Source organism: Muntiacus reevesi, chromosome X (assembly GCF_963930625.1).
Source record: "Muntiacus reevesi chromosome X, mMunRee1.1, whole genome shotgun sequence".
Classification (NCBI taxonomy): Eukaryota; Metazoa; Chordata; class Mammalia; order Artiodactyla; family Cervidae; genus Muntiacus; species Muntiacus reevesi.
In genome coordinates this window covers 22,978,024-22,985,717 of record NC_089271.1, presented here as the reverse complement: position 1 = coordinate 22,985,717, position 7,694 = coordinate 22,978,024, and the positions used below count along the sequence as shown (strand labels likewise).

The 7,694-nt window shown below is 38.3% G+C and overlaps 1 pseudogene; it reads left to right on the top strand.

The window, feature by feature from the left end:
• The first annotated feature begins 4,242 nt into the window (after positions 1–4,242).
• On the top strand, positions 4,243–5,005 carry LOC136154355 (small ribosomal subunit protein eS21 pseudogene; annotated as a pseudogene).
• Positions 5,006–7,694: the final 2,689 nt, after the last annotated feature.

Genomic DNA, 7,694 nt, shown 5'->3' with positions numbered 1-7,694 from the left:
TCCTAAAATGGGAGATAATCACATCTGCAAAGACTCTTTTTCCAAACAAGGTAATATTTATAAGTTCCAGGGATTGGGACCCGATATCTTTGATAATAACATCTGCAAAGACTCTTTTTCCAAATAAGGTAATATTTATAAGTTCCAGGGATTAGGACCTGATATCTTTGTAGTGGACTGAATGGCAGCCCCAAAGTCCAAATGTAAAATTCTATGCCACTCCTGATGACACCGTTTTGTTGCTCATTCTGCCAAAAACAACTTAGCCAGTTTTCTTATGCTTGGTCCACAACTCACCAAAACTGTGCCCATGAACCATCTTCTGTGAATTTTGTTGTTGTTGTTTATAAATATGTTTGTTCCATGAATTCTTAATGAGCAGCCTCCAAATATTCTTGATGGTGTATCTCTATTGGAAAATAAGCATGCTCCTCTAAGATATGATGCTTATTTATAAATTATGAGTGCCAATGTATCAGTGTATTATTATATTATCATACATAGAAAAACAAAAATTTGAAAGATATAGGGAAAATAAATGTAAGTAGAACTACTACCATCTCCTTCCAACAACCAAATGAATCATCCTGTCAGTTCTCTGGGTTACTCATCCCACTACTCAGAACACTCTTATTGTGCATCCTTGCTCCCCAAAACTCCAAGGAGGCCTTTAAGGACTGCTGCTTAAGATGGGAAAGATGAATGAGTACTGGGCCTCCCACTCTAACTTCATCCACTCAGTCAGCCTGGATCTCTGATACACTGGAGGTTTTTGCTCATGACTTCAATAGGAAGATTATCCTCTACCAAAAAAAAAATTGCAAAAAAAAAATAATAATAGGTCTGAAACCCACTTCTCTGGAGCACTTTCTTTTGGTGTGAGTCTCTGGGCGGCCTTTCATGCAGGTGGCGAATGACATCACTCGGCCCCAGCTGTTCCTTATTAACTCAGCCTCTCAGCGAAAGATACAGCCTTTTTACAACTTGACATTTTTTAAGGAGACAGCCCATTCTGCGAATCAACCAAACACATTAAATGCAGTTAACACTGCCGCATTCCACAAATACAAATTTGACAAGGAAACCTTATGTCTTCACAGGCTCCACTGAAATATGGATTGATGTGAAGTTCTGAAGGACACCAGGCCTGGCAGCAAAGCATCCCTGTTTTGTCACCCTAAAGGAAATGCCTGCCAAGCCAACTGCACCTCCAGTGGGTCAAAGCTCAAAAACCCCGAAGCCTATAACCCTCACTGAGGCCTCGACACCATCTCCAACATGAGCTGACTTTGTAAATGTGTTCTTTGCCTGCTCATAATGCCTAATTAGGCCCTGACCATGAGGCTAAGAGGTGGCGAAGAAAAGCCAGGACGCCTGCAGGCTGCCACTTGAGTTCACAGCAAAATGACAGGCAGTGAGCGTGATCCAAGTAGAAGAATCTGACAGTCACACTTCAGTCTTTCAGCCGCATTTTTTTTTTAACATGGGGAGATTGTAGCATCAATAGTGTCATCCTCTAATAGAAAGGACAACTACATATAATGCATAATTGCCAGTCTAAATGACTTGTTATTTTGACTGCCTATTTTAAAATGTCTGTAATTGCCTCCAATGAGACTTAGAATAAATGATAAGTCAGCACAGGCAATCACTGGTGGAATCATAGCATGGCTTTGGAAAACTTAGTGCAAATTATTTTGTCATGTGTCAATTACCACCAATCTCTGATTATGATCACAGGGCGTTTGTCCTGCTTTACTGGGTGTTTCTTCCAACTGTGTCCCACTTAAGCAACAGAAGGAGTATGATACGCAGGTGTGTAAAATACAAGGCAGTCTATTTTCAAGGGCAATGAGCAGAAGCTGCCTGAGCCTAATAAATTAGTTTTACAGAATTTTAGCTCGTGCCAAATCCTGGCCCTTTCTGTAAAACAAAAGTAAAGCAGAAGCACACCTCGCCGGGAATTATTGCCATCTCTCCAAATGAACTTTCTCCCCCCTCGTATGCTTGTTTGCCAAGACTTAAAATAACAAATCACTTTTTATAACAAAATTGTCTCCCTGGAATAATAGGCTTCAGTGTGAGTACTGATAGAGCAATAGCACCTCTAAATGACAGCAATGGCTTGCAGCAGGGATGTGAGGCACATCTATTTCAGGGCTTCCCATTAAAGAGAAAAGTGGTTCGGTAAGAAATGAAGTCATTTCCTGACTCATTGGGATGCCATGTTTAAACCACAGTTTTTTCCCTGAGGATACAGAGGTTAGAAAAATGTGACTGAGTCTAAGAGATGAATCATCCCTTGAACATTCAGGAAAGCAACTTGTTAAGGTCCTTCACACACCACTAGAACATATAAGATAGGGAAAGAGGCTTAGGGAGAGCCTTCTCCCATTCTTACCACAGGAAAAAGAAGGTTCTCCTGCCTACATACTTGAGGACTTAATCACTAAGTTGTCCAACTCCTTGCAACTCCATGGACTGTATCCTGCCAGGCTCCTCTGTCTATGGGATTTCCCAGGCAAGGATATAAGAGTGGGTTGTCATTGGCAGGTAGATTCTTTACCACTGAGCCACATGGGAAGCCCCTCTCCCTCCTATACACTTTGTTAAAGCCAGATCCTGAAATAATTTAAGTATGATTACATTTTTAAGTAGAAACATCAATATTTAGGCATTAAAAACATCAGGAAATAGGGGAGAAGATGGATTCAAAGTCTGTTAATTTTGCATATTTCTAAAATAAGTGAGTCAAACTACTCCAAAAATCCATTTTTGAAGGATGATATACAACAATTAAGGATTCCAAGAATTTATTTTACTAGAAAAAATTTTAATGCTCAGTTTCACTAGTAATCAAAGACAAATTCTATAATTTTAAAATAATAGTGAGATATCATTTTCAACTCTCAAACAGTTGATGAAATAAAGGGGGGGTGGATATTACTCAGAGCAGATGAGGGACTGCAGATTGGCTCAATTTTCTGAAAGATGGTTGGGCAAGACTTATTAAAACCCTTTAAATGTTCACACTCCTTAACCCAGTAATTCCGCTTCTAGGAAACTATCTTCTTTTTTCTTTTACTTTGAGATATAATTTAAGGTGTACAACGGGTTGATTTTAAACACTATTGCAAAATGATTACCAAAATGATGGAGGTGTTAGTGTTAGTTAACACCTCCAGCAGGTCACACAATTACCATTTCCTCTCTGTAGTGAGAACATTTAAAATCTACTTCCTTGGAAACTTTCAATTATATAATAGAGTATTGTGAACTATAATCATCACGTTGAACATTAGCTTCCCAAAACTTATTCAGCTTACATCTGGAAGCTTTTACCCTTTGACCAACACCTGTCCATTTCTTCCACCCCTCAGCTCCTCATAACCAGGGTAGAATATTCCATCAGTTTGATTTTTTAGACTCCACAAATAAGTTATATCACACACACAGTATCTGTCTTTCTCTGACTTATTTCACTTAGCACAATACACTCAAGATCCACCCATCTTGTTGCAAATGGCAGGACTTCCTTCTTTCTCATGGCTGAGTAGTATTCGTGTGTGTGTGTGTGACATCTTTACTCATTCATCTAAGAGTTCACCTTAAAGCAATAATATGATATTTGGACAAAGATACACTCACAAAACTATCCTTACAGCATTGTTTAGAGTGGAAAACTCAAATGTGACTTTAAAAACCAGCAATAAGAGAATAATTATATTATTATAGAACACTAATATGATGCAGTAGTATACAATCAACTTGAGCTATATTTAAGGATTATCTTTAATGAGTCATACCAATGAAAAAAAGCAGTGTGGAGAAACTATACATAGAGGAAGAAAAAATATGCAAAGGATTTCTTAATTGGGTATCACTCTGGAGACTGGACTAGAAAGATCTTCCCCATTTTTAATATACCAGGACATTATTGATGCCATATTGGTGTCATCACACACAGCGAAACTTTGAAATCCTGGTGATGTTTCTTGATGAACTTGAATCAATAAGTATCTGCATAAATTTCTCAAACAACAATAGAGTTGAGCTGTCTACTGATTGACCCTGCCTCCTGGGCTCTGGAAGCTGATAGCCAATAAGAAGAGGGCAGTGTTGGAAGAAGCCAGTCTGAAGACTGGCCAATAGATTATAGTACATAAAGTATATATATATATACCCTTTTGGAAATACTTTTACGGTACCCCAGTATTGCCATAGATGCCAAAATCTCACTTAATGGATGTTTGGTGAGTCTTGGCTGAATTCTTATGAAATATTAAATATTTAATGGACATGGGAGGAGGGATATCAGAGAAAGAAATATAGGAATCAGAGACCAAATCTGGAAAAAGAAGCAAACTGAGTGAAAAAGATCTAGGAAATGTAGTAGAAAAGAAAGAACAGGAAAAAAATACATAAAATAATGTTATGACTTCCTAAAAACTATCCAATTAGAGCAAATTATTTTACTGCTTTTTATCTAGGGTGAAACAAATCACCAGCCCAGGTTGGATGCATGAGACAAGTGCTCGGGCCTGGTGCACTGGGAAGACCCAGAGGGATCGGGTGGAGAGGGAGGTGGGGGAGGGGATTGGGATGGGGAATAATTGTAAATCCATGGCTGATTCATGTCAATGTATGACAAAAATCACTACAATATTGTAAAGTAATTAGCCTCCAACTAATGAAAATAAATAAAAAAAATTAAGGATAGAATTTTTAAAAATTTTGCTTTTTGCACTCAAGCTCCCTCAACATCCAGAACAACAATTTCATGGACCTGTACATGCCACAGAAATTCTCCTCCAGGAATCCCATCATCAGCACCAAGGACCATGCACCTATCCAGATGAATGTAACTGAGGTTGACAAAGTGACAGTCAGGTTCAATGGCCATTGAGTAGTACTCTATCTGCTGGGCCATTCACAGCATGGGTGAGTCGGAAGATCCATTCTCCAACTGGCAAAGGCCAAAGCCATCATCTCAAAGAACTTCTGACTGGAAAGGATCACAGATGTGGAATATTTGTAATAAATAAATAGTGAACTCACCTCAAATTAAGTTAATATATCAAAATATAACTCTAGAAAGTTGTATTCCCTAACAGTGACTAAAATGTATAGGAGATTGGTTCAAGATGGCAGAGTAGCAGGATATGTGCTCATCTCCTCCTGCAAGTACACCGAAATTACAACTAGCTACTGAACAACCACTGACAGAAGGATGCTGGAACACACCCAAAAAAAGATATCCCATGTCCAAATACAAAGGCAAAACCACAAAGAGTCACTGGAGGGGCACAAACACAATAAAATCAAATCCCATACCTGCTGAGTGGGCGACCCACAAACTGGATAGCAATAATACTAAAGAAGCTCTCCTACTTTGTGAGGGTTCTGAGCCCCTCATCAGATTTCCCAGCCTAGGGATCTGGCGAAGGGACTGGGACTCCCCAGGAAATCTGATTTTAAGCCAGCAGGATTTGATTATAGGACTTCCACAGGACTGGGGAAACAGACTCCACTCTTGGAGGGCACAAAGAAAATGTGATTGCTTTCCATATATATATGGCTTTCCATGTATCAAGCACTGGTAAATGAAGACAATACACATAGTGAGATATTTACATTAACTCATTTAATTCATATCATTGCTTTATAAGATAGGCATTTCTGTTGTTCTCTTTTATAGAAGAAGAAATAGTGAGGCCCCAAGAGGTTAAATAACTTCTATAAGCACTCACAGCTCTTAGGTAGAAAGGTAGAGATTCAGTCCCAGGGGTTCTAGCTCCAGGTCTTCCTCACTGTAGTATAGCTCCCACCTACTCAAGTCACCATGGTGCCTCCTTTTTAAGTCCTATAGTTCTTACCTTCAATCATGCATATTTAATATTGAACACATAGTTTTGCATGTTTGTTGCATTTTCATCTTAGTACAACATGTCTTCCCAACTAGACTCTAAAACACTGAACGCAGGAACTGTAAATAATACTTCTCTATAATCCTCACAGCACTTAGCACAATTCTCCACTCATTAAATAAGATTTAATTGGACCTTCGGCAAAGAGATAACTTTCAAAACATCTATTCCGATAATTTTGCAATCAAATAAACTCTGCCAACATTCTTTTGCTAAGAAGCAGTCATCTTTTGAGATTGCTGGAAATTTAAGTTTAGGAAAAAAAAGAAGTTAATGCTTTTTTATCTCATTCTATTCCCTTTGATGGATGAAACCAAAAATAATCACTTTGCATCTCCAAAGTGCTCCACCCCCATGAAAGCAGGGAGAGAGTGAGCCATCACTGGGACACAAATGTGTTCTGTTCAAGGCAAGGCAATCAAATAAATCAAGCAATCCCCAAAATATAGTTAAAGCAAAGTGACTCAGACACAGTTCATGTTTTTAGTCACTTAGAATCCAAAGTTACTCTGAAATACAAATAGTTTTTCAAGCATTACTCATTTTGCTTTCTCTGATAAAACTAAAATAATCCAATACAATTATCTAGATGGTTATAATTTAAAGATTTAAAATACACGCTCAAAACCTAACATTTCAAATTAGTGCCACTCTTTAGGACAAACTCTAACTAATAATAATGATCTGGTATAAAAGTATCCTGGAGAAACTAATTTCCTACCATTTTCTTTTTATTAAGCTAATCTGAAAGGGGAAAAAAAACCACATTCTTCTGTGGGGCTGTCCTAGAGAAAGCAGAGCACTGGAGAAACCACATACCTAAAAAGTCACTATTCAAAATTGGAAGCTGTTTTCCTATCTTATCTAAGGAAGCATTTATTCTCACATTGGAAAGTTAAATAGAGTTCAGAACATTCATTTAGAAATAATTGAGTTTCACCAAATCAAAAAACTAAAATAATTTCTAAGTGACCTTATCTGTAGCTCCAGTAGGTTTAATCATATATGCCAACTCCTGCTGATTGGTAGTGGAAACCTAGATACTGTGTTGAGAAGGATTCTCAGGTCACATCCAAGAGAAAACATGTTTGCATCAATCAGCAATAAGCAGTGTGTATGTACCAGTACCAAAAACTTGGGCTAACTGCCATAATTTATGGAAAGTAAAATACAGACCCTCAATCTGAAATGAGAGATGTGGGCCAAAGATGCTACTGGATTATTTGGTAGTTTAAGAGAGAAAATTCACTGCTTAGTAGTCCCCAGATTTATGGTGCTTTAATCAAATAAGCAGTAAAGAAATAGGAGAAGGACTAAACATTTACTCACAGTCTACTACATGTCACACACTGAGCTTCACCTCAACTTCCATGGCCACCTCCAAGATTTTTGTCATTATTAATAACAACACCTTTCCGTTATCTTAATTTTAATCATTCAATCCCTCAAACACCATTTCCTATCTTTCTGGCTTACTCCCTGAGGTATCCAGTCTCCCTATCATCCCTCCACTCCATTGATATATCCAATCATTGGTCGTACCACTCTTTCACTGTCTGTCACCTCCCTACAGGGTCCTCATCTTTCCTACTTAGCCATCATACACTCCATGATCAATTTTCACTCCTTTGCTTTCACCATCAACTTCATTGCTCTTTTCTTTTTTCAACAAAATTGCCAAGCAGAACCCTCACGTTGTTAAATCCAGATCTCTGCCGACTCCAGATCTGTATCCATGGAACCTAAATGTTGCTGGGGCCGGGGGGG